The following is a 27262-nucleotide window of genomic DNA, read 5'->3' on the forward strand; positions in this document are numbered from 1 at the left end:
AGGGAAACGGGCCGAGGTTTGTGTTTGGGGGCCTATGGCTGAGAGTGACCGGCTGGCTCCTGAAAAGCTACAATAGGCAGGATGGTGACCAGACCCATGGTGGCACCAGTGCCAAGTTGGGCTGGTTTGATAGTACCAAGTGGTTCCTGCAATCTGCCATCCAGAAGCAGGGCAGCTGAGTTTTGTTTGCCAGAGAAAAGGGCCTTGGTTTGTGTTTGGGGGCATATGGCTGGGTGTGGCCAGCTGGCTCCTTAAAATGCACGATATGCAACATGGCTCCCAGACCCAAGGTGGCACCAGTGCCAAGTTGGGCTGGTTTGATAGTACCAAGTGGCTCCTGCAATCTTCCATGATCACGTGGAGAAATACTTTCTGGTTTCAGCCTCATGCTCTTTCTTCTCTCCCTCAACTTCTCTATCACCTCTCATCTGGTTCACATGCGCTGTCTTCAAGGTCCACAGGCTACTTTTCACAGAATCTTCTGGCCTGATGAAGTAAGAATGATGAATAGAACAGAGCTGGGATCTATTTTCCAGTTTGGATAAAATGCATTCTGCACACAAATCCAAGGAGAACGGGCTGCCCCGATGCCCAGAAAATCTTTCACTCCTGCTAGTGTTCTACGTCAACCGCAACTTAGTCTGAAAGAAAAGCTTTTTCTCTGAGAGCATCTGAGAGGTTTGCATGAAGCACTGATATCTGACATATGCAATTTTGAATAGGAGAGGAAAAAGAAAATGGCAAGGAGTTTTTAATTTTAGTGGTTTCAATTTTAATTTCCGTGCACTTTTTCAAAACTTGTCAGCTCAAATGCCCATCAACATCTTTTAGTCATCTGTAAGTCAGTATTCATATAAAATGTGCTTCAAATCCAAAGAATTTCAAATTTTCACTCCAAGCTTCTATGCCTAGATTTATGATTTCCTACACATATTAGATGAAAGGAAGGCCTTTTTTACTGTGGGAGTGCTGGAACACTGGAACAGGTTGCCCAGAGAAGTTGTGGGTGTCCCATCCCTGAAAGTATTCAAGGTCACCTTGGACGGGGCTTGGAGCAGCAACAAAGGAGAAGCTTGATGGTAGAGAAACAAAGTCGGACTATAGAAGAAACTCGGATTGAAGTATAGGATCAAGTTTTCTCTCAGCTCTTGGGGTAAATTCAAAGTTGTACAAAATGACATTTATCTGTGCTATTCACTACTGTAACAGAAAGTTTCATGAAAACTGTACAGAAGATAGTAAATTTTAAAAGAGATAAGAATTACAGCATAAAATCCATGGGATAGGTTACAACATGAGACACTCTCTAAGAGAAAATCTCTTTGTTTCAGCACTTCATCGGGGTAAGATTTCATGAAGTGCCAAAGAAGGCGGCAAAATATCATTCGGGACATTATTTACTGGAATTCAGCCTGGCCATTAGTAGGAACTGCCTTTGAACATATCATGTAGATATACCACACACACTTTCCCTTCACTGAAAAATTACTGTTTACAACAAATAAGCAATTGACGATCAAAATTGATTGAAAGCATCTTAAACATGTCAAGTATTTCATTGTAGATGATCTGTGATCCAAATGCTTCTTCCACCTTCGAGAGGGACAGAAGAATTCTTCCATATCATGATGGTTTAAAATTGTATCAACCAATGTTTTCTGCTGAAAAGATATCATCTATTTTTTTCTATTTTTGGAAGAAAATATTCCTAGACATACAACAGGTGAGAACTAAGTAATTTTAAAGAAACAAATGAAATGAAAATATTCTGTAAATAGAATGAAATGAAAAGCTGTGTTTTAAATAGGAGCTAAATATTAAACAGAATTTTTGTACCAGGCATTTGAATTACTGCACCAGCTCTTTTGCCCATCAAGAGAGGCATTTAGCATTTCAGTCTTTTCCAAGGTGTTCATGATCTGCTATGCTGATCTCTGTGTGTGCCTAGGTGTGTGTGGAGGGGGGGGCATATGAAGGGGAGTGTGTATGTTTGCTTTACAATTGTTGTGGCAGATTCATGCCTCAGCTCCACATTTTGTTTTAAAAAGGTCACACCGAGTGGATATGAAGTTTACTATCAACAAGAGATCGATTCCCAAATCATCCATTTGACTCTCCCTTATAAATCATGTGCTTTGTTGCATATTTTATCAAATATACTTTCAAGCCAGATGGAGGAAGGAGGATGTGGGAATCCCTCCACCATCTTGCAACTTTTATGTAAGTAGGTTTTCAAGAAAATCATCATTTCTCTTTTAAATATGTCTGGAACAGGCATGATGGTAGTGTCAACCTGTTGGAGTTTTTGTTGCTGGAAGAAGTTGTACAAAAGGATTGGTTTTTACATTGACCAGTTACTGAATCAAGCGCAGGAATACATTGGAAATTTAGCTGGGGGTTCCTTTTCCCAGCAGACTACTTCTAGAACGAGCTTGTACACTGAAGCTGACTCTTTTGCTCTCTTTTTGTTTCTTTCCTATTTTCTTGGCTTCTTTGCCACTATCTAGACAATTTTGGAACTTTGTTCCCAACTAAAATGGTTTCAATAGTCTGATTGTGATCATACATTTTTACAAGGAATTTTTAAAATCTTTCCTCGAGTCCAGAAAGTCAAGGACTTAGATCTTTTTCTTCCCTTATCAATATTGCCATGAAATTGATAAATAAAGACCAACTCTTTATTTTTGTTTTTAACCCACGTAGATAATTCCCATCCATTAATCCATTTTGTGGACCAATAGCTGCCATTCTGATGGAAGCTGTCACTTCTTAACAATAGGCATTCTGTGACTATGTTGACTGCACTTTGGGTGAAGATCCTAACTGGTCTTAGATATACATAGGGAGAAATTTGCTCAGCCAGTGTCAGTCTTAAGCATGCGTATCAGAAGATCTTTCTAGAGCTGGGAATTTTCCCATGAAAGGGATTCAGTTAGGGAAGAGACACTTGTGCCAGAGTTTTACATTCTTCTTGAACACTGCTTAAGGAACTTAGATGCCATGTCCATTTGGATCTCTGTCTGCACAGAACTTTGTCATGCCAGCGCTTTGAAATGCATCTTGAAGAGAATTCACTAGCACAGAATGAAAGAGAGTGGAAGGGGTTGGTGGGGCTAACCAGGCCCAACCCCCCTGCCTAAACCAGGATACCTAGAGCCTCTTGCCCAGGATTCTATCTGGGTGTACTTTTAATGTCTTCAAAGATCCAGGCTCCACAATCTTTCTGGGCAGTCTGTGCCGTGGTTCAGTCACCCTGACAGTAAAGAAACATTTACTGATGTTCAAAGGCAATCTCCTGTATTTCAGTGTGTGCCCACTGCCTCTTGTCTTTTCCCTCAGCATCACTGAAAAGACACTGATTCCCTCCCCTTTGCACTATTGCTTCCATATGTATGTGTGATGCCATGTAGAGGTAAGTCAAAAACCTCCCTGAAGCCCAGGCAGATAATATTCCCTTCATCTACCAGTCAAGTTGATTCATCAGAGGAGTTTAAAGTGATGTTCAGCATGAAATTCCCCTGAAAAATCATGCTAACTACATTATTTGGTCATCTGTCATGTGCCTGGCAAGGATTTCCAGGAAGAGCTGCTTCATCAACTTCCTGGGGATAAAAAAGAGGCTGGCTGGTTTGTACTATGGCGAGTCCTCTTAATTGCCTTTTTTGAAGATGGGTGTCATTTGCTAACATCCACCCTTTAGCTCCTCTTCTCATCTACACCTCGGCAAAAAGCTTTTCCACTATGTCTGGCTAGGAAAAACTGTGCCAGCACAGAAAACATCTCCCATCGTGTTCTAGAAGTTGCACGGATGTCTGCCAAGTGTTTGGCAGGAAGAAAAGAAAAGTTGTCCAGAACAGCTTCCAATCGAATGTTCCTGTCATTGGAAAAGTCAGGAGAGTGCTAAGGTACTGTTTTCTATCAGTTGGCAAGGTGCGCACACAATCCCAGTGTTGTACAGCTTGCTTCTTCACCTTCCCGAAGCTGCCGCTCTCGCCGGCTGCCGGAGCCCAAGAAGCGGCTTCTTCGCGCAAAGACGATTGTGCCGCTCACAGTGCTCTCCTTAGCGCAGCTTCTGCCGAAAGACGCCCGGCAGCGGCTCTTACCTCCGGAGAGCATCCTACCTTCGTCTTTCGCGTCTTTTGTAGTCTACATCTTAGCAAAACGCTTCTCCACTATGTCTGGCTAGGAAAAACTGTGCCAGCACAGAAAACATCTCCCATCGTGTTCTAGAAGTTGCACGGATGTCTGCCAAGTGTTTGGCAGGAAGAAAAGAAAAGTTGTCCAGAACAGCTTCCAATCGAATGTTCCTGTGATTGGAAAAGTCAGGAGAGTGCAAAGGTACTGTTTTCTATCAGTTGGCAAGGTGCGCACACAATCCCAGTGTTGTACAGCTTGCTTCTTCACCTTCCCGAAGCTGCCGCTCTCGCCGGCTGCCGGAGCCCAAGAAGCGGCTTCTTCGCGCAAAGACGATTGTGCCGCTCACAGTGCTCTCCTTAGCGCGGCTTCTGCCGAAAGACGCCCGGCAGCGGCTCTTACCTCCGGAGAGCATCCTACCTTCGTCTTTCGCGTCTTTTGTAGTCTACATCTTAGCAAAACGCTTTTCCACTATGTCTGGCTAGGAAAAACTGTGCCAGCACAGAAAACATCTCCCATCGTGTTCTAGAAGTTGCACGGATGTCTGCCAAGTGTTTGGCAGGAAGAAAAGAAAAGTTGTCCAAAACAGCTTCCAATCGAATGTTCCTGTCATTGGAAAAGTCAGGAGAGTGCAAAGGTACTGTTTTCTATCAGTTGGCAAGGTGCGCACACAATCCCAGTGTTGTACAGCTTGCTTCTTCACCTTCCCGAAGCTGCCGCTCTCGCCGGCTGCCGGAGCCCAAGAAGCGGCTTCTTCGCGCAAAGACGATTGTGCCGCTCACAGTGCTCTCCTTAGCGCGGCTTCTGCCGAAAGACGCCCGGCAGCGGCTCTTACCTCCGGAGAGCATCCTACCCTCGTCTTTCGCGTCTTTTGTAGTCTACATCTTAGCAAAACGCTTTTCCACTATGTCTGGCTAGGAAAAACTGTGCCAGCACAGAAAACATCTCCCATCGTGTTCTAGAAGTTGCACGGATGTCTGCCAAGTGTTTGGCAGGAAGAAAAGAAAAGTTGTCCAAAACAGCTTCCAATCGAATGTTCCTGTGATTGGAAAAGTCAGGAGAGTGCAAAGGTACTGTTTTCTATCAGTTGGCAAGGTGCGCACACAATCCCAGTGTTGTACAGCTTGCTTCTTCACCTTCCCGAAGCTGCCGCTCTCGCCGGCTGCCGGAACCGAAGAAGCGGCTTCTTCGCGCAAAGACGATTGTGCCGCTCACAGTGCTCTCCTTAGCGCGGCTTCTGCCGAAAGACGCCCGGCAGCGGCTCTTACCTCCGGAGAGCATCCTACCTTCGTCTTTCGCGTCTTTTGTAGTCTACATCTTAGCAAAACGCTTTTCCACTATGTCTGGCTAGGAAAAACTGTGCCAGCACAGAAAACATCTCCCATCGTGTTCTAGAAGTTGCACGGATGTCTGCCAAGTGTTTGGCAGGAAGAAAAGAAAAGTTGTCCAAAACAGCTTCCAATCGAATGTTCCTGTCATTGGAAAAGTCAGGAGAGTGCTAAGGTACTGTTTTCTATCAGTTGGCAAGGTGCGCACACAATCCCAGTGTTGTACAGCTTGCTTCTTCACCTTCCCGAAGCTGCCGCTCTCGCCGGCTGCCGGAGCCCAAGAAGCGGCTTCTTCGCGCAAAGACGATTGTGCCGCTCACAGTGCTCTCCTTAGCGCGGCTTCTGCCGAAAGACGCCCGGCAGCGGCTCTTACCTCCGGAGAGCATCCTACCTTCGTCTTTCGCGTCTTTTGTAGTCTACATCTTCGCAAAACGCTTTTCCACTATGTCTGGCTAGGAAAAACTGTGCCAGCACAGAAAACATCTCCCATCGTGTTCTAGAAGTTGCACGGATGTCTGCCAAGTGTTTGGCAGGAAGAAAAGAAAAGTTGTCCAGAACAGCTTCCAATCGAATGTTCCTGTGATTGGAAAAGTCAGGAGAGTGCAAAGGTACTGTTTTCTATCAGTTGGCAAGGTGCGCACACAATCCCAGTGTTGTACAGCTTGCTTCTTCACCTTCCCGAAGCTGCCGCTCTCGCCGGCTCCCGGAACCGAAGAATCGGCTTCTTCGCGCAAAGACGATTGTGCCGCTCACAGTGCTCCCCTTAGCGCGGCTTCTGCCGAAAGACGCCCGGCAGCGGCTCTTACCTCCTGAGAGTGGCAGAACACGATGGGAGATGTTTTCTGTGCTGGCACAGTTTTTCCTAGGCAGACATAGTGGAAAAGCGTTTTGCCGAGGTGTAGATGAGAAGAGGAGCTAAAGACGAAGGTAGGATGCTCTCCGGAGGTAAGAGCCGCTGCCGGGCGTCTTTCGGCAGAAGCCGCGCTAAGGAGAGCACTGTGAGCGGCACAATCGTCTTTGCGCGAAGAAGCCGCTTCTTGGGCTCCGGCAGCCGGCGAGAGCGGCAGCTTCGGGAAGGTGAAGAAGCAAGCTGTACAACACTGGGATTGTGTGCGCACCTTGCCAACTGATAGAAAACAGTACCTTTGCACTCTCCTGACTTTTCCAATCACAGGAACATTCGATTGGAAGCTGTTTTGGACAACTTTTCTTTTCTTCCTGCCAAACACTTGGCAGACATCCGTGCAACTTCTAGAACACGATGGGAGATGTTTTCTGTGCTGGCACAGTTTTTCCTAGCCAGACATAGTGGAAAAGCGTTTTGCTAAGATGTAGACTACAAAAGACGCGAAAGACGAGGGTAGGATGCTCTCCGGAGGTAAGAGCCGCTGCCGGGCGTCTTTCGGCAGAAGCCGCGCTAAGGAGAGCACTGTGAGCGGCACAATCGTCTTTGCGCGAAGAAGCCGCTTCTTGGGCTCCGGCAGCCGGCGAGAGCGGCAGCTTCGGGAAGGTGAAGAAGCAAGCTGTACAACACTGGGATTGTGTGCGCACCTTGCCAACTGATAGAAAACAGTACCTTTGCACTCTCCTGACTTTTCCAATGACAGGAACATTCGATTGGAAGCTGTTTTGGACAACTTTTCTTTTCTTCCTGCCAAACACTTGGCAGACATCCGTGCAACTTCTAGAACACGATGGGAGATGTTTTCTGTGCTGGCACAGTTTTTCCTAGCCAGACATAGTGGAAAAGCGTTTTGCTAAGATGTAGACGACAACAGAGGCTAAAGAGTGGATGTTAGCAAATGACACCCATCTTCAAAAAAGGCAATTAAGAGGACTCGCCATAGTACAAACCAGCCAGCCTCTTTTTTATCCCCAGGAAGTTGATGAAGCAGCTCTTCCTGGAAATCCTTGCCAGGCACATGACAGATGACCAAATAATGTAGTTAGCATGATTTTTCAGGGGAATTTCATGCTGAACATCACTTTAAACTCCTCTGATGAATCAACTTGACTGGTAGATGAAGGGAATATTATCTGCCTGGGCTTCAGGGAGGTTTTTGACATACCTCTACATGGCATCACACATACATATGGAAGCAATAGTGCAAAGGGGAGGGAATCAGTGTCTTTTCAGTGATGCTGAGGGAAAAGACAAGAGGCAGTGGGCACACACTGAAATACAGGAGATTGCCTTTGAACATCAGTAAATGTTTCTTTACTGTCAGGGTGACTGAACCACGGCACAGACTGCCCAGAAAGATTGTGGAGCCTGGATCTTTGAAGACATTAAAAGTACACCCAGATAGAATCCTGGGCAAGAGGCTCTAGGTATCCTGGTTTAGGCAGGGGGGTTGGGCCTGGTTAGCCCCACCAACCCCTTCCACTCTCTTTCATTCTGTGCTAGTGAATTCTCTTCAAGATGCATTTCAAAGCACTGGCATGACAAAGTTCTGTGCAGACAGAGATCCAAATGGACATGGCATCTAAGTTCCTTAAGCAGTGTTCAAGAAGAATGTAAAACTCTGGCACAAGTGTCTCTTCCCTAACTGAATCCCTTTCATGGGAAAATTCCCAGCTCTAGAAAGATCTTCTGATACGCATGCTTAAGACTGACACTGGCTGAGCAAATTTCTCCCTATGTATATCTAAGACCAGTTAGGATCTTCACCCAAAGTGCAGTCAACATAGTCACAGAATGCCTATTGTTAAGAAGTGACAGCTTCCATCAGAATGGCAGCTATTGGTCCACAAAATGGATTAATGGATGGGAATTATCTACGTGGGTTAAAAACAAAAATAAAGAGTTGGTCTTTATTTATCAATTTCATGGCAATATTGATAAGGGAAGAAAAAGATCTAAGTCCTTGACTTTCTGGACTCGAGGAAAGATTTTAAAAATTCCTTGTAAAAATGTATGATCACAATCAGACTATTGAAACCATTTTAGTTGGGAACAAAGTTCCAAAATTGTCTAGATAGTGGCAAAGAAGCCAAGAAAATAGGAAAGAAACAAAAAGAGAGCAAAAGAGTCAGCTTCAGTGTACAAGCTCGTTCTAGAAGTAGTCTGCTGGGAAAAGGAACCCCCAGCTAAATTTCCAATGTATTCCTGCGCTTGATTCAGTAACTGGTCAATGTAAAAACCAATCCTTTTGTACAACTTCTTCCAGCAACAAAAACTCCAACAGGTTGACACTACCATCATGCCTGTTCCAGACATATTTAAAAGAGAAATGATGATTTTCTTGAAAACCTACTTACATAAAAGTTGCAAGATGGTGGAGGGATTCCCACATCCTCCTTCCTCCATCTGGCTTGAAAGTATATTTGATAAAATATGCAACAAAGCACATGATTTATAAGGGAGAGTCAAATGGATGATTTGGGAATCGATCTCTTGTTGATAGTAAACTTCATATCCACTCGGTGTGACCTTTTTAAAACAAAATGTGGAGCTGAGGCATGAATCTGCCACAACAATTGTAAAGCAAACATACACACTCCCCTTCATATGCCCCCCCCTCCACACACACCTAGGCACACACAGAGATCAGCATAGCAGATCATGAACACCTTGGAAAAGACTGAAATGCTAAATGCCTCTCTTGATGGGCAAAAGAGCTGGTGCAGTAATTCAAATGCCTGGTACAAAAATTCTGTTTAATATTTAGCTCCTATTTAAAACACAGCTTTTCATTTCATTCTATTTACAGAATATTTTCATTTCATTTGTTTCTTTAAAATTACTTAGTTCTCACCTGTTGTATGTCTAGGAATATTTTCTTCCAAAAATAGAAAAAAATAGATGATATCTTTTCAGCAGAAAACATTGGTTGATACAATTTTAAACCATCATGATATGGAAGAATTCTTCTGTCCCTCTCGAAGGTGGAAGAAGCATTTGGATCACAGATCATCTACAATGAAATACTTGACATGTTTAAGATGCTTTCAATCAATTTTGATCGTCAATTGCTTATTTGTTGTAAACAGTAATTTTTCAGTGAAGGGAAAGTGTGTGTGGTATATCTACATGATATGTTCAAAGGCAGTTCCTACTAATGGCCAGGCTGAATTCCAGTAAATAATGTCCCGAATGATATTTTGCCGCCTTCTTTGGCACTTCATGAAATCTTACCCCGATGAAGTGCTGAAACAAAGAGATTTTCTCTTAGAGAGTGTCTCATGTTGTAACCTATCCCATGGATTTTATGCTGTAATTCTTATCTCTTTTAAAATTTACTATCTTCTGTACAGTTTTCATGAAACTTTCTGTTACAGTAGTGAATAGCACAGATAAATGTCATTTTGTACAACTTTGAATTTACCCCAAGAGCTGAGAGAAAACTTGATCCTATACTTCAATCCGAGTTTCTTCTATAGTCCGACTTTGTTTCTCTACCATCAAGCTTCTCCTTTGTTGCTGCTCCAAGCCCCGTCCAAGGTGACCTTGAATACTTTCAGGGATGGGACACCCACAACTTCTCTGGGCAACCTGTTCCAGTGTTCCAGCACTCCCACAGTAAAAAAGGCCTTCCTTTCATCTAATATGTGTAGGAAATCATAAATCTAGGCATAGAAGCTTGGAGTGAAAATTTGAAATTCTTTGGATTTGAAGCACATTTTATATGAATACTGACTTACAGATGACTAAAAGATGTTGATGGGCATTTGAGCTGACAAGTTTTGAAAAAGTGCACGGAAATTAAAATTGAAACCACTAAAATTAAAAACTCCTTGCCATTTTCTTTTTCCTCTCCTATTCAAAATTGCATATGTCAGATATCAGTGCTTCATGCAAACCTCTCAGATGCTCTCAGAGAAAAAGCTTTTCTTTCAGACTAAGTTGCGGTTGACGTAGAACACTAGCAGGAGTGAAAGATTTTCTGGGCATCGGGGCAGCCCGTTCTCCTTGGATTTGTGTGCAGAATGCATTTTATCCAAACTGGAAAATAGATCCCAGCTCTGTTCTATTCATCATTCTTACTTCATCAGGCCAGAAGATTCTGTGAAAAGTAGCCTGTGGACCTTGAAGACAGCGCATGTGAACCAGATGAGAGGTGATAGAGAAGTTGAGGGAGAGAAGAAAGAGCATGAGGCTGAAACCAGAAAGTATTTCTCCACGTGATCATGGAAGATTGCAGGAGCCACTTGGTACTATCAAACCAGCCCAACTTGGCACTGGTGCCACCTTGGGTCTGGGAGCCATGTTGCATATCGTGCATTTTAAGGAGCCAGCTGGCCACACCCAGCCATATGCCCCCAAACACAAACCAAGGCCCTTTTCTCTGGCAAACAAAACTCAGCTGCCCTGCTTCTGGATGGCAGATTGCCGGAACCACTTGGTACTATCAAACCAGCCCAACTTGGCACTGGTGCCAACATGGGTCTGGTCACCATCCTGCCTATTGTAGCTTTTCAGGAGCCAGCCGGTCACTCTCAGCCATAGGCCCCCAAACACAAACCTCGGCCCGTTTCCCTGGCAAACAAAAGTAAGCTGCCCCGCTTCTGGATGGCAGATTGCAGGAGCTACTTAGTACTATCAAATCAGCCCGACTTGGCACAGGTGCCACCTTGGATCTGGGAACCATCCTGTGTATCGTGGATTTTCAGGGGCCAGCCAGCCACTCTCAGCCATATGCCCCCAAAAACAAACCACGGACCTTTTCTCTGGCAAACAAAACTCAACTGCCCCTCTTCTGGATGGCAAATTTTAGGACGCACTTTGTACTACGAAAACCGCCCGACGTGGCACTGGTGCCACCTTGTGTCAGGGAACCAACCTGCATATCGAGCTTTTTAAGGAGCCAGCCGGCCAGGCCCAGCCATATACCCCCAAAAACAAACCACGGACCATTTCTCATGGAAAAAAAAATCCGCTGCCCCGCGTCTGGATGGCAGATTGCAGGAGCCACTTTGCACCATCAAACCAGCCCGACTTGGCACTGGTGCCACCTTGGGTCTGGGAACAATCCTGCGTATCGTACATATTCAGGAACCAGCCGAACACTCCCAGCCACAGGCCCCCAAACACAAACAACGGCCCATTTCCCTGGCAAACAAAACTCAGCGGCCCCGCTTCTGGATGGCAGTTTGCAGGAGCCACTTGGGACTATCAAACCAGCCCGACTTGGCACTGGTGCCACCTTGGGTCTGGTAAACATCCTGCGTATCGTGGATTCTTAGGAGCCAGCCGGCCACTCCTAGCCACAGGCCCCCAAACAAAAACCTAGGCCTATTTCTCTGGCAAACAAAAGTAAGCTGCCCCGCTTCTGGATGGCAGATTGCAGGAGACACTTGGGACTATCAAACCAGCCCAACTTGGCACTGGTGCCACCTTGGATCTGGGAACCATGCTGTGTATCGTGGATATTCAGGGGCCAGCCGGCCACTCTCAGCCATATGTCCCCAAACAGAAACCTCGGCCCTGTTCTCTGGCAAACAAAACTCAACTGCCCCTCTTCTGGATGGCAAATTGCAGGATGAACTTGATACTAAAACCGCAGGCCGACTTGGTAGTGGTGACACCTTGGACCTGGGAACCATCATGCGTATCGAGCATTTTAAGGAGCCAGCCGGCCACTCCCAGCAATATGCCCCCAAAAACAATCCACGGAATTTTTCTCTGGCAAACAAAAATCAGCTGCCCCGCTTCTGGATGGCAGATTGCAGGAGCCACTTTGCACCATCAAACCAGCCCGACTTGGCACTGGTGCCACCTTGAATCTGGGAACCATGCTGCCTAGCGTGGATTTTCAGGAGCCAGCCGGCCACTCTCAGCCATAGGCCCCCAAACAAAACCCACGGCCCGTTTCCCTGGCAAACAAAATTAAGCTGCCCCGCTTCTGGATGGCAGATTGCAGGACGCACTTGGTAGTATCAAACCAGCCCGACTTGGCACTGGTGCCACCTTGGGTCTGGGAACCATCCTGCGTATTGTGGGTTCAAAGGAGCCAGCCGGCCACTCCCAGCCACAGGCCCCCAAATACAAACAACGGCGCTTTTCCCTGGAAAACAAAACTCGCCTGCCAACTTTTTGATGGCAGATTGCAGGAGCCACTTGGTACTATCAAACCAGCCCAACTTGGCACTGGTGCCACCATGGGTCTGGTCACCATCCTGCCTATTGTAGCTTTCCAGGAGCCAGCCGGTCACTCCCAGCCATAGGTCCCCAGTCACAAACCTCGGCCCGTTTACCTGGCAAACAAAAGTAAGCTGCCCCGCTTCTGGATGGCAGATTGCAGGAGCCACTTGGTACTATCAAACCAGCCCAACTTGGCACTGGTGCCACCTCTGGTCTGGGAACCATGCTGCGTAAGACAGATTCTAAGGCGCCAGTCGGCCACTCCCAGTCACAAGCCCCCAAACACAAACAACGGCGCTATTCTCTGGCAAACAAAACTCCACTGCCCCTCTTCTGGATGGCAAATTGCAGGACGCACTTGGTACTATAAAAACAGCCCTACTTGGCACTGGTGCCACCTTGGGTCTGGGAACCATCCTGCGTATCGATCTTTTTAATGAGACAGCCGGCCACTCCCAGCCATATGCCCCCAAACACAACCCACGGCCCTTTTCTCTGGCAAACAAAACTCAACTGCACCGCTTCTGGATGGCAGATTGCAGGAGCCACTTGGTACTATCAAACCAGCCCGACTTGGCACTGGTGCCACCTTGGGTCTGGGAACCATCCAGCCTATCGTGGATTTTAAGGAGCCAGCCGGCTACTCCCAGCCACAGGCCCCCAACAAAAACCACGGCCCTTTTTTCTGGCAAACAAAACTTAGCTGCCTCACTTCTGGATGGCAGATTGCAGGAGCCACTTGGTGTAATCAAACCAGCCCGACTTGGCACTGGTGCCACCTTGGGTCTGGGAACCATCCTGCGTATCGTGGATTCTAAGGAGCCAGCCGGCCACTCCCAGCCACAGGCCCCCAAACAAAATCAACGGCGCTGTTCCCTGGAAAACAAAACACGTCTGCCAATATTTTGATGGAGTTTGCAGGAGCCACTTGGTACTATCAAATCAGCCCAACTTGGCACTGGTGCCACCTTGGGTCTGGGAAACCTCCTGCGTATCGTGGATTCTTAGGAGCCAGCCGGCCACTCCTAGCCACAGGCCCCCAGACAAAAACCTAGGCCTATTTCTCTGGCAAACAAAAGTAATCTGCCCCGCTTCTGGATGGCAGATTGCAGGAGACACTTGGTACTATCAAACCAGCCCAACTTGGCACTGGTGCCACCTTGGATCTGGGAACCATGCTGTGTATCGTGGATATTCAGGGGCCAGCCGGCCACTCTCAGCCATATGTCCCCAAACAGAAACCTCGGCCCGTTTCTCTGGCAAACAAAACTCAACTGCCCCTCTTCTGGATGGCAAATTGCAGGATGAACTTGATACTAAAACCGCAGGCCGACTTGGTAGTGGTGACACCTTGGGCCTGGGAACCATCATGCGTATCGAGCATTTTAAGGAGCCAGCCGGCCACTCCCAGCAATATGCCCCCAAAAACAATCCACGGAATTTTTCTCTGGCAAACAAAAATCAGCTGCCCCGCTTCTGGATGGCAGATTGCAGGAGCCACTTTGCACCATCAAACCAGCCCGACTTGGCACTGGTGCCAGCTTGCATCTGGGAACCATGCTGCCTAGCGTGGATTTTCAGGAGCCAGCCGGCCACTCTCAGCCATAGGCCCCCATACAAAACCCTCGGCCCGATTCCCTGGCAAGCAAAATTAAGCTGCCCCGCTTCTGGATGGCAGATTGCAGGACGCACTTGGTAGTATCAAACCAGCCCGACTTGGCACTGGTGCCACCTCTGGTCTGGGAACCATCCTGCGTATCGTGGGTTCAAAGGAGCCAGCCGGCCACTCCCAGCCATAGGTCCCAAGTCACAAACCTCGGCCCGTTTAACTGGCAAACAAAAGTAAGCTGCCCCGCTTCTGGATGGCAGATTGCAGGAGCCACTTGGTACTATCAAACCAGCCCAACTTGGCACTGGTGCCACCTCTGGTCTGGGAACCATGCTGCGTAACACAGATTCTAAGGCGCCAGTCGGCCACTCCCAGCCACAAGCCCCCAAACAAAAACAACGGCGCTATTCTCTGGCAAACAAAACTCAACTGCCCCTCTTCTGGATGGCAAATTGCAGGACGCACTTGGTACTATAAAAACAGCCCTACTTGGCACTGGTGCCACCTTGGGTCTGGGAACCATCCTGCGTATCGATCTATTTAATGAGACAGCCGGCCACTCCCAGCCATATGCCCCCAAACACAACCCACGGCCCTTTTCTCTGGCAAACAACACTCAACTGCACCGCTTCTGGATGGCAGATTGCAGGAGCCACTTGGTACTATCAAACCAGCCCGACTTGGCACTGGTGCCACCTTGGGTCTGGGAAAAATCCTGCGTATTGTGGGTTGTCAGGAGCCAGCCGAACACTCTCGGCCACAGACCCCAATCAAAAACAACGGCCCGTTTCACAGGCAAACAAAACTCAGCTGCCCCGCTTCTGGATGGGAGATTGCAGGAGGCACTTGACACTGTGAAACCAGCCCCACTTGGCACTGGTGCCACCTTGGGTCTGGGAACCATGCTGCGTATCATGGATTTTCAGGAGCCAGCCGGCCACTCCCAGCCACAGGCCCCCAAACACAAACCACAGCATTTTTCTCTGGCAAACAAAATTCAGCTGCCCCGCTTCTGGATGGCAGATTGCAGGAGCCACTTGGGACTATCACACCAGCACAACATGGCACTGCTGCCACCTTGGATCTGGGAACCATCCTTCCTGTCGTGGATTTTCAGGGGCCAGCCGGTCACTCTCAGCCATAGGCCCCAAACACAAACCACGGCCCTTTTCTCTGGAAAACAAAACTCAACTGCCCCTCTTCCTGATGGGAGATTGCAGGAGCCACTGGGTACTATGAAACCAGCCCTACTTGGCACTGGTGCCACCTTGGGTCTGGGAACCATGCTGCGTATCATGGATTTTCAGGAGCCAGCCGGCCACTGCCAGCCACAGGCCCCGAAACACAAACAACAGCCTTTTTCTCTGGCAAACAAAGTTCAGCTGCCCCGCTTCTGGATGGCAGATTGCAGGAACCACTTGGTACTATCAAACCAGCCCGACTTGGCACTGGTGCCACCTTGGGTCTGGGAACCATCCTGCGTATCGTGGATTCTAAGGAGCCAGCTGGCCACTCCCAGCCACAGGCCCCAAAACACACACAACGGTGCTTTTCCCTGGAAAACAAAACTCGCCTGCCAAACATTTGATGGCAGATTGCAGGAGCCACTTGGTTTTATCAAATCAGCCCAACTTGGCACTGGTGCCACCATGGGTCTGGTCACCATCCTGCCTATCGTAGCTTTTCAGGTGCCACCCAGTCACCCCCAGCCAGAGGCCCCTAGACAAATATTTCGGCCCGTTTCCCTGGCAAACAAAAGTAAGCTACCCCGCTTCTGGATGGCAGATTGCAGGAGCCACTTTGCACCATCAAACCAGCCCAACTTGGCACTGGTGCCACCTCTGGTCTGGGAACCATCCTGCGTATCGTGGGTTCTAAGGAGCCAGCTAGCCACTCCCAGCCACAGGCCCCCAAACACAAACAACGGCGCTTTTCCCTGGAAAACAAAACTCGCCTGCCAACTTTTTGATGGCAGATTGTCGGAGCCACTTGGTACTATCAAACCAGCCCAACTTGGCACTGGTGCCACCATGGGTCTGGTCACCATCCTGCCTATCGTAGCTTTTCAGGAGCCAGCCGGTCACTCGCAGCCATAGGCCCCCAGACACAAACCTCGGCCCGTTTCCCTGGGAAACAAAAGTAAGCTGCCCCGCTTCTGCATGGCAGATTGCAAGAGCTATTTAGTACTATCAAACCAGCCCGACTTGGCACTGGTGACACCTCTGGTGTGGGAACCATCCTGCTTATTGTGGATTTTCAGGGGCCAGCCAGCCACTATCAGCCATATGCCCCCAAAAACAAACCACGGCCCTTTTCTCTGGCAAACAAAACTCAACTGCCCCTCTTCTGGATGGCAAATTTTAGGACGCACTTTGTACTACGAAAACCGCCCGACGTGGCACTGGTGCCACCTTTTGTCAGGGAACCATCCTGCATATCGAGCTTTTTAAAGAGCCAGCCGGCCACGCCCAGCCATATACCCCCAAAAACAAACCACGGACCATTTCTCATGGAAACAAAAATCCGCTGCCCCGCGTCTGGATGGCAGATTGCAGGAGCCACTTTGCACCATCAAACCAGCCCGACTTGGCACTGGTGCCACCTTGGGTCTGGGAACAATCCTGCAAATCGTGGATTCTAAGGAGCCAGCCGGCCACTCCCAGCCACAGGCCCCCAAACACAAACAACGGCGCTTTTCCCTGGAAAACAAAACTCGCCTGCCAGCTTTTTGATGGCAGATTGCAGGAGCCACTTGGTACTATCAAATCATCCCAACTTGGCACTGGTGCCACTATGGGTCTGGGAACCATCCTGCCTATTGTAGCATTTCAGGAGCCAGCCGGTCACTCCCAGCCATAGGCCCCCAGACACAAACCTCGGACCGTTTCCCTGGCAAACAAAATTAAGCTGCCCCGATTCTGGATGGCAGATTGAAGGAGCCACGTGGTAGTGTCAAACCAGCCCGACTTGGCACTGGTGCCACCTTGGGTCTGGGAGCCATCCGGCGTATCGTGGATTCTAAGCAGCCACCCGGCCACTCTGAGCCACAGGCGCCCAAACACAAACAACGGCGCTTTTCCCTGGAAAACAAAAATCGCCTGCCAAAATTTTGATGGCAGATTGCAGGAGCCACTTGGTGCTATCAAACCAGCCCAACTTGGCACTGGTGCCACCATGGGTCTGGTCACCATCCTGCCTATCGTAGCTTTTCAGGAGCCAGCCGGTCACTCCCAGCCATAGACCCCCAGACACAAACCTCGGCCCGTTTCCCTGGAAAACAAAAGTAAGCTGCCCCGATTCTGGATGGCAGATTGCAGGAGCCACTTGGTACTATCAAATCAGCCCAACTTGGCACTGGTGCCACCATGGGTCTGGTAAACATCCTGCCTATCGTAGCTTTTCAGGAGCCAGACGGTCACTCCCTGCCATAGGCCCCCAGACAAAAACCTCGGCCCGTTTCCCTGGCAAACAAAAGTAAACTGCCCCGCTTTTGGATGGCAGATTGCAGGATGCATTTGGTACTATCAAACCTGCCCGACTTGGCCCTGGTGCCACCTTGGCTCTGGGAACCATGCTGCGTAACGTAGATTCTACGAGGACAGGCGGCCACTCCCAGCCACAGGCCTCTAAACAACGGCGCTTTTCCCTGGAAAACAAAACTCGCCTGCCAAATTTTTGATGGCAGATTGCAGGAGCCACTTGGTACTATCAAACCAGCCCAACTTGGTACTGGTTCCACTTTGGGTCTGGTCTCCATCCTGCCTATCGTAGCTTTTCAGGAGCCAGCCGGTCACTCCCAGCCATAGGCCCCCAGACAAATATCTCGGCCCGTTTCCCTGGCAAAAAAAAGTAAGCTGCCCCGCTTCTGGATGGCAGATTGCAGGAGCCACATGGTACTATCAAACCAGGCCAACATGGCACTGGTGCTACCTTGGCTCTGGGAACCATCCTGCCTATCGTGGATTTTCAGGGGCCAGCCGGCCACTCTCAACCATATGCCCCCAAACACATACCACGGCCCTTTGCTCTGGCAAACAAAACTCAACTGCCCCTCTTCTGGATGGCAAATTGCAGGACGCACTTGGTACTACGAAAACAGCCCGACTTGGCAGTGATGCCACCTTGGGTCAGGGAACAATCCTGCGTATCGATCTTTTTAAGGAGCCAGCCGGCCACGTCCAGCCATATACCCCCCAAAAAAAACCACGGAACTTTTCTCCAGCAAACAAAAATCCGCTGCCCCGCGTCTGAATGGCAGATTTCAGGAGCTATTTAGTATTATCAAACCAGCCCGACTTGGCACTGGTGCCACCATGAGTCTGGTAACCATCCTGCCTATCGTAGCTTTTCAGTAGCCAGCTGGTCACTCCCAGCCATAGGCCCCCAGACAAATACCTCGGCCCGTTTCCCTGGGAAAAAAAGGTAAGCTGTCCTGCTTCTGGATGGCAGATTGCAGGAGCCACTTGGTACTATCAAACCAGCCCAACTTGGCACTGGTGCCACCTTGGGTCTGGGAACCATCCTGCGTATCCTGGATTCAAAGGAGGCAGCCGGCCACTCCCAGCCACAGGCCTCTAAACAAGAACAACGGCGCTTTTCCCTGGAAAACAAAACTCGCCTGACAACATTTTGATGGCAGATTGCAGGAGCCACTTGGTACTATCAAACCAGCCCAACTTGGCACTGGTGCCACCATGGGTCTGGTCACCATCCTGCCTATCGTAGCTTTTCAGGAGCCAGCCGCTCACTCCCAGCCATAGGCCCCCAGACAAATATCTCGGCCCGTTTCCCTGGCAAACAAAAGTAAGCAGCCCCGCTTCTGGATGGCAGATTGCAGGAGCCCCATGGTACTATCAAACCAGGCCAACATGGCACTGGTGCCACCTTGGTTTTGGGAACCATCCTGCCTATCGTGGATTTTCAGGGGCCAGCCGGCCACTCTCAACCATATGCCCCCAAACATATACCACGGCCCTTTTCTCTGGCAAACAAAACTCAACTGCCCCTCTTCTGGATGGCAAATTGCAGGACGCACTTTGTACTACGAAAACAGCCCGACTTGGCACTGATGCCGCCTTGGGTCAGGGAACAATCCTGCGTATCGATCTTTTAAGGAGCCAGCCGGCCGCGTCCAGCCATATACCCCCAAAAAAAAACCACGGAACTTTTCTGCAGCAAACAAAAATCCGCTGCCCCCCGTCTGGATGGCAGATTGCAGGAGCTATTTAGTATTATCAAACCAGCCCGACTTGGCACTGGTGCCACCATGAGTCTGGTCACCATCCTGCCTATTGTAGCTTTTCAGTAGCCAGCCAGTCACTCCCAGCCATAGGCCCCCAGACAAATACCTCGGCCCGTTTCCCTGAGAAACAAAATTAAGCTGTCCCGCTTCTGGATGGCAGATTGCAGGAGCCGCTTGGTACTATCAAACCAGCCCAAGTTGGCACTGGCGCCACCTTGGCTCTGGGAACCATCCTGCGTATCCTGGGTTCAAAGGAGGCAGCCGGCCACTCCCAGCCACAGGCCTCCAAACACAAACAACGGCGCTTTTCCCTGGAAAACAAAACTGGCCTGCCAACTTTTTGATGGCAGATTGCAGGAGCCACTTGGTACTATCAAACCAGCCCAACTTGACACTGGTGCCACCATGGGTCTGGTCACCATCCTGCCTATCGTAGCTTTTCAGGCGCCAGCCGGTCACTCCCAGCCCTAGGCCCCCAGTCACAAACCTCGGCCCGTTTCCCTGGCAAACAAAAGTAAGCTACCCCGCTTCTGGATGGCAGATTGCAGGAGCCACTTTGTACCATCAAACCAGCCCGACTTGGCACTGGTGCCACCTCTGGTCTGGGAACCATCCTGCGTATCGTGGATTCTAAGGAGCCAGCTGGCCACTCCCAGCCACAGGCCCCCAAACACAAACAACGGCGCTTTTCCCTGGAAAACAAAACTCACCTGCCAACTTTTTGATGGCAGATTGCAGGAGCCACTTGGTACTATCAAACCAGCCCAACTTGGCACTGGTGCCACCATGGGTCTGGTCACCATCCTGCCTATCGTAGCTTTTCAGGAGGCAGCCGGTCACTCCCAGCCATAGGCCCCCAGACACAAAGCTCTGCCCGTTTCCCTGGCAAACAAAAGTAAGCTACCCCGCTTCTGGATGGCAGATTGCAGGAGTCACTTTGCACCATCAAACCAGCCCGACTTGGCACTGGTGCCACCTCTGGTCTGGGACCCATCCTGCGTATCGTGGATTCTAAGGAGACAGCTGGCCACTCCCAGCCACAGGCCCCCAAACACAAACAACGGCGCTTTTCCCTGGAAAACAAAACTCGCTTGCCAACTTTTTGATGGAAGATTGCAGGAGCCACTTGGTACTATCAAACCACCCCAACTTGGCAACAAGTGGTTCCTGCAATCTGACATCCAGAAGCGGGGCAGCTTACTTTTCTTTGCCAGGGAAATGGACCGTTGTTTGTGTTTGGAGGCGTATGGCTGGGAGTGGCCGACTGGCTCCTTAAAATCCACGATACGCAGGATGGTTCCCAGACCAGGGGTGGCACCAGTGCCAAGTCGGGCTAGTTTGATGGTGCAAAGTGGCTCCTGCAATCTGCCATCCAGAAGCGGGATAACTTACTTTTGTTTGCCAGGGAAACGGGCCGAGCTTTTTGTCTGGGGGCCTATGGCTTGGAGTGACCGGCTGGCTCCTGAAAAGCTACGATAGGCAGGATGGTGACCAGACCCATGGTGGCACCAGTGCCAAGTTGGGCTGATTTGATAAAACCAAGTGGCTCCTGCAATCTGCCATCAAAAAGTTGGCAGGAGAGTTTTGTTTTCCAGGGAAAAGCGCCGTTGTTTGTGTTTGGGGGCCTGTGGCTGGGAGTGGCCGGCTGGCTCCTTAGAATCCACGATACGCAGCATGGCATCCAGACCCAAGGTGGCACCAGTGCCAAGTTTTGCTGGTTTGATATTACAAAGTGGTTCCTGCAATCTGCCATCCAGAAGCAGGGCAGCTTACTTTTGTTTGCCAGGGAAACGGTCCGAGGTTTTTGTCTGGGGGCCTATGGCTGGGAGTGACCGGCTGGCTCCTGAAAAGCTACGATAGGCAGGATGGTGACCAGACCCATGCTGGCACCAGTCCCAAGTTGGGCTGATTTGATAGTACCAAGTGGCTCCTGCAATCTGCCGTCAAAATTTGGCAGGCGAGTTTTGTTTTCCAGGGAAAAGCGCCGTTGTTTGTGTTTGGGGGCCTGTGGCTGGGAGTGGCCGGCTGGCTCCTTAGAATCCACGATACGCAGGATGGTTCCCAGACCCAAGGTGGCACCAGTGCCAAGTCGGGCTAGTATGATGGTGCAAAGTGGCTCCTGCAATCTGCCATCCAGAAGCGGGGCAGATTACTTTTGTTTGCCAGGGAAAAGGGCCGAGCTTTGTGTCTCGGGGCCTATGGCTGGGAGTGACCGGCTGGCTCCTGAAAAGCTACGATAGGCAGGATGGTGACCAGACCCATGGTGGCACCAGTGCCAAGTTGGGCTGGTTTGATAGTACCAAGTGGCTCCTGCAATCTGCCATCAAAATGTCGGCAGGCGAGTTTTGTTTTCCAGGGAAAAGCGCCGTTGTTTGTGTTTGGGGGCCTGTGGCTGGGAGTGGCCGGCTGGCTCCTTAGAATCCACGATACGCAGGATGGTTCCCAGACCTGAGGTGGCACCAGTGCCAAGTCGGGCTGGTTTGATAGTACCAAATGCGTCCTGCAATCTGCCATCCAGAAGCGGGGCAGCTTACTTTTGTTTGCCAGGGAAACGGGCCGAGCTTTTTGTCTGGGGGCCTATGGCTGGGAGTGAGCGGCTGGCTCCTGAAAAGCTACGATAGGCAGAATGCTGAGCAGACCCATGGTGGCACAAGTGCCAAGTTGGGCTGGTTTGATAGCACCAAGTGGCTCCTGCAATCTGCCATCAAAATGTTGGCAGGCGAGTTTTGTTTTCCAGGGAAAAGCGCCGTTGTTTGTGTTTGGGTGCCTATGTCTGGGAGTGGCCGGCTGGCTCCTTAGAATCCACGATACGCAGGATGGTTCCCAGACCAGAGGTGGCACCAGTGCCAAGTCGGGCTGGTTTGATAGTACCGAGTGCGTCCTACAATCTGCCATCCAGAAGCGGGACAGCTTGCTTTTGTTTGCCAGGGAAACGGGTCGAGATTTGTGTCTGGGGGCCTATGGCTGGGAGTGACCGGCTAGGTCCTGAAAAGCTAAGGTAGGCAGGATGGTGACCAGACCCATGGTGGCACCAGTGCCAAGTTGGGCTGGTTTGATAGTACCAAGTGGCTCCTGCAATCTGCCATCAAAAAGTTGGCAGGCGAGTTTTGTTTTCCAGGGAAAAGCGCCGTTGTTTGTGTTTGGGGGCCTTTGGCTGGGAGTGGCCGGCTGGCTCCTTAGAATCCACGATACGCAGCATGGTTCCCAGACCAGAGGTGGCACCAGTGCCAAGTCGGGCTGGTTTTATAGTACCAAGTGGTTCCTGCAATCTGCCATCCAGAAGCGGGGCAGCTTACTTTTGTTTGCCAGGGAAACGGGCCGAGGTTTTTGTCTGGGAGCCTATGGCTGGGAGTGACCGGCTGGCTCCTGAAAAGCTACGATAGGCAGGATGGTGACCAGACCCATGGTGGCACCAGTGCCAAGTTGGGCTGATTTGATAGTAGCAAGTGGCTCCTGCAATCTGCCATCAAAAAGTTGTCAGGCGAGTTTTGTTTTCCAGGGAAAAGAGCCGTTGTTTGTGTTTGGGGGCCTGTGGCTGGGAGTGGCCGGCTGGCTCCTTAGAATCCACGATACGCAGAATGGTTCCCAGACCAGAGGTGGCTCCAGTTCCAAGTCGGGCTATTTGATGGTGAAAAGTGGTTCCTGCAATCTGCCATCCAGAAGCGGGGCAGCTTACTTTGGTTTGCCAGGGAAAAGGGCAGAGCATTGTGTCTGGGCGCCTATGGCTGGGAGTGACCGGCTGGCTCCTGAAAAGCTACGATAAGCAGGATGGTGACCAGACCCATGGTGGCACCAGTGCCAAGTTGGGCTGATTTGATAGTACCAAGTGGCTCCTGCAATCTGCTATCAAAAAGTTGGCCGGCGAATTTTGTTTTCCAGGGAAAAGCGCTGTGGTTTGTGTTTGGGGGCCTGTGGCTGGGAGTGGCCGGCTGGATCCTTATAATCCACGATACGCAGCATGGTTCCCAGACCCAAGGTGGCACCAGTGCCAAGTTGGGCTGGTTTGATAGTACCAAGTGGCTCTGGCAATCTGCCATCAAAAAGTTGGCAGACGAGTTTTGTTTTCCAGGGAAAAGCGCCGTTGTTTTTGTTTGGGGGCCTGTGGCTGGGAGTGGACGGATGGCTAATTAGAATCCACGAGAGGCAGGATGGTGACCAGACCCATGGTGGCACCAGTGCCAAGTCGGGCTGGTTTGATAGTACCAAGTGGCTCCTGGAATCTGCCATCCAGAAGCGGGATAACTTACTTTTGTTTGTCAGGGAAACGGGCCGAGGTTTGTGTCTGGGGGCCTATGGCTGGGAGTGACCGGCTGGCTCCTGAAAAGCTACGATAGGCAGGATGGTGACCAGACCCATGGTGGCACCAGTGCCAAGTTGGTCTGATTTGATAAAACCAAGTGGCTCCTGCAATCTCCCATCAAAAATTGGCAGGAGAGTTTTGTTTTCCAGGGAAAAGCGCCGTTGTTTGTGTTTGGGGGCCTGTGGCTGGGAGTGGCCGGCTGGCTCCTTAGAATCCACGATACGCAGCATGGTATCCAGACCCAAGGTGGCACCAGTGCCAAGTTTTGCTGGTTTGATAGTACCAAGTGGTTCCTGCAATCTGCCATCCAGAAGCAGGGCAGCTTACTTTTGTTTGCCAGGGAAACGGGCCGAGGTTTTTGTCTGGGGGCCTATGGCTGGGAGTGACCGGCTGGCTCCTGAAAAGCTACGATAGGCAGGATGGTGACCAGACCCATGGTGGCACCAGTCCCAAGTTGGGCTGATTTGATAGTACCAAGTGGCTCCTGCAATCTGCCGTCAAAATTTGGCAGGCGAGTTTTGTTTTCCAGGGAAAAGCGCCGTTGTTTGTGTTTGGGGGCCTGTGGCTGGGAGTGGCCGGCTGGCTCCTTAGAATCCACGATACGCAGGATGGTTCCCAGACCTGAGGTGGCACCAGTGCCAAGTCGGGCTGGTTTGATAGTACTAAATAGCTCCTGCAATCTGCCATGCAGAAGCGGGGCAGCTTACTTTTGTTTGCCAGGGAAACGGGCCGAGGTTTTTGTCTGGGGGCCTATGGCTGCGAGTGACCGTCTGGCTCCTGAAAAGCTACGATAGGCAGGATGGTGAGCAGACCCATGGTGGCACCAGTGCCAAGTTGAGCTGGTTTGATAGTACCAAGTGGCTCCTGCAATCTGCCATCAAAAAGTTGGCAGGCGAGTTTTGTTTTCCAGGGAAAAGCGCCGTTGTTTGTGTTTGGGTGCCTATGGCTGGGAGTGGCCGGCTGGCTCCTTAGAATCCACGATACGCACCATAGTTCCCAGACCAGAGGTGGCACCAGTGCCAAGTCGGGCTGGTTTGATAGTACCAAGTGCGTCCTACAATCTGCCATCCAGAAGTGGGGCAGCTTACTTTTGTTTGCCAGGGAAACGGGCCGAGCTTTGTGTCTGGGGGCCTATGGCTGGGAGTGACCGGCTGGCTCCTGAAAAGCTACGATAGGCAGGATGGTGACCAGACCCATGGTGGCACCAGTGCCAAGTTGGGCTGATTTGATAGCAGCAAGTGGCTCCTGCAATCTGCCATCAAAATGTCGGCAGGCGGGTTTGTTTTCCAGGGAAAAGCGCTGTGGTTTGTGTTTGGGGGCCTGTGGCTGGGAGTGACCGGCTGGCTCCTTAGAATCCACGATACGCAGGATGGTTCCCAGACCCAAGGTGGCACCAGTGCCAAGTTGGGCTGGTTTGATAGTACCAAGTGGCTCCTGCAATCTGCCATCCAGAAGCGGGGCAGCTTACTTTTGTTTGCCAGGGAAACGGGCCGAGCTTTGTGTCTGGGGGCCTATGGCTGGGAGTGACCGGCTGGCTCCTGAAAAGCTAAGATAGGCAGGATGGTGACCAGACCCATGGTGGCACCAGGGTCAAGTTGGGCTGGTTTGATAGTACCAAGTGGCTCCTGCAATCTGCCATCAAAAATTTGGCAGGCGAGTTTTGTTTTCCAGGGAAAAGCGCCGTTGTTTTTGTTTGGGGGCCTGTGGCTGGGAGTGGCCGGCTGGCTCCTTAGAATCCACGATACGCAGCATGGTTCCCAGACCAGAGGTGGCACCAGTGCCAAGTTGGGCTGGTTTTATAGTACCAAGTGGTTCCTGCAATCTGCCATCCAGAAGCGGGGCAGCTTACTTTGGTTTGCCAGGGAAAAGGGCAGAGCATTGTGTCTGGGCGCCTATGGCTGGGAGTGACCGGCTGGCTCCTGAAAAGCTACGATAGGCAGGATGGTGAGCAGACCCATGGTGGCACCAGTGCCAAGTTGGGCTGATTTGATAGTAGCAAGTGGCTCCTGCAATCTGCCATCAAAAAGTTGTCAGGCGAGTTTTGTTTTCCAGGGAAAAGAGCCGTTGTTTGTGTTTGGGGGCCTGTGGCTGGGAGTGGCCGGCTGGCTCCTTAGAATCCACGATACGCAGAATGGTTCCCAGACCAGAGGTGGCTCCAGTTCCAAGTCGGGCTATTTGATGGTGAAAAGTGGTTCCTGCAATCTGCCATCCAGAAGCGGGGCAGCTTACTTTGGTTTGCCAGGGAAAAGGGCAGAGCATTGTGTCTGGGCGCCTATGGCTGGGAGTGACCGGCTGGCTCCTGAAAAGCTACGATAAGCAGGATGGTGACCAGACCCATGGTGGCACCAGTGCCATGTTGGGCTGATTTGATAGTACCAAGTGGCTCCTGCAATCTGCTATCAAAAAGTTGGCCGGCGAATTTTGTTTTCCAGGGAAAAGCGCTGTGGTTTGTGTTTGGGGGCCTGTGGCTGGGAGTGGCCGGCTGGATCCTTATAATCCACGATACGCAGCATGGTTCCCAGACCCAAGGTGGCACCAGTGCCAAGTTGGGCTGGTTTGATAGTACCAAGTGGCTCTGGCAATCTGCCATCAAAAAGTTGGCAGACGAGTTTTGTTTTCCAGGGAAAAGCGCCGTTGTTTTTGTTTGGGGGCCTGTGGCTGGGAGTGGACGGATGGCTAATTAGAATCCACGAGAGGCAGGATGGTGACCAGACCCATGGTGGCACCAGTGCCAAGTCGGGCTGGTTTGATAGTACCAAGTGGCTCCTGGAATCTGCCATCCAGAAGCGGGATAACTTACTTTTGTTTGTCAGGGAAACGGGCCGAGGTTTGTGTCTGGGGGCCTATGGCTGGGAGTGACCGGCTGGCTCCTGAAAAGCTACGATAGGCAGGATGGTGACCAGACCCATGGTGGCACCAGTGCCAAGTTGGTCTGATTTGATAAAACCAAGTGGCTCCTGCAATCTCCCATCAAAAATTGGCAGGAGAGTTTTGTTTTCCAGGGAAAAGCGCCGTTGTTTGTGTTTGGGGGCCTGTGGCTGGGAGTGGCCGGCTGGCTCCTTAGAATCCACGATACGCAGCATGGTATCCAGACCCAAGGTGGCACCAGTGCCAAGTTTTGCTGGTTTGATAGTACCAAGTGGTTCCTGCAATCTGCCATCCAGAAGCAGGGCAGCTTACTTTTGTTTGCCAGGGAAACGGGCCGAGGTTTTTCTCTGGGGGCCTATGGCTGGGAGTGACCGGCTGGCTCCTGAAAAGCTACGATAGGCAGGATGGTGACCAGACCCATGGTGGCACCAGTCCCAAGTTGGGCTGATTTGATAGTACCAAGTGGCTCCTGCAATCTGCCGTCAAAATTTGGCAGGCGAGTTTTGTTTTCCAGGGAAAAGCGCCGTTGTTTGTGTTTGGGGGCCTGTGGCTGGGAGTGGCCGGCTGGCTCCTTAGAATCCACGATACGCAGGATGGTTCCCAGACCTGAGGTGGCACCAGTGCCAAGTCGGGCTGGTTTGATAGTACTAAATAGCTCCTGCAATCTGCCATGCAGAAGCGGGGCAGCTTACTTTTG

The sequence above is a fragment of the Melospiza melodia genome, chromosome 6 (genome assembly GCF_035770615.1).
Source record: "Melospiza melodia melodia isolate bMelMel2 chromosome 6, bMelMel2.pri, whole genome shotgun sequence".
Taxonomy (NCBI): domain Eukaryota; kingdom Metazoa; phylum Chordata; class Aves; order Passeriformes; family Passerellidae; genus Melospiza; species Melospiza melodia.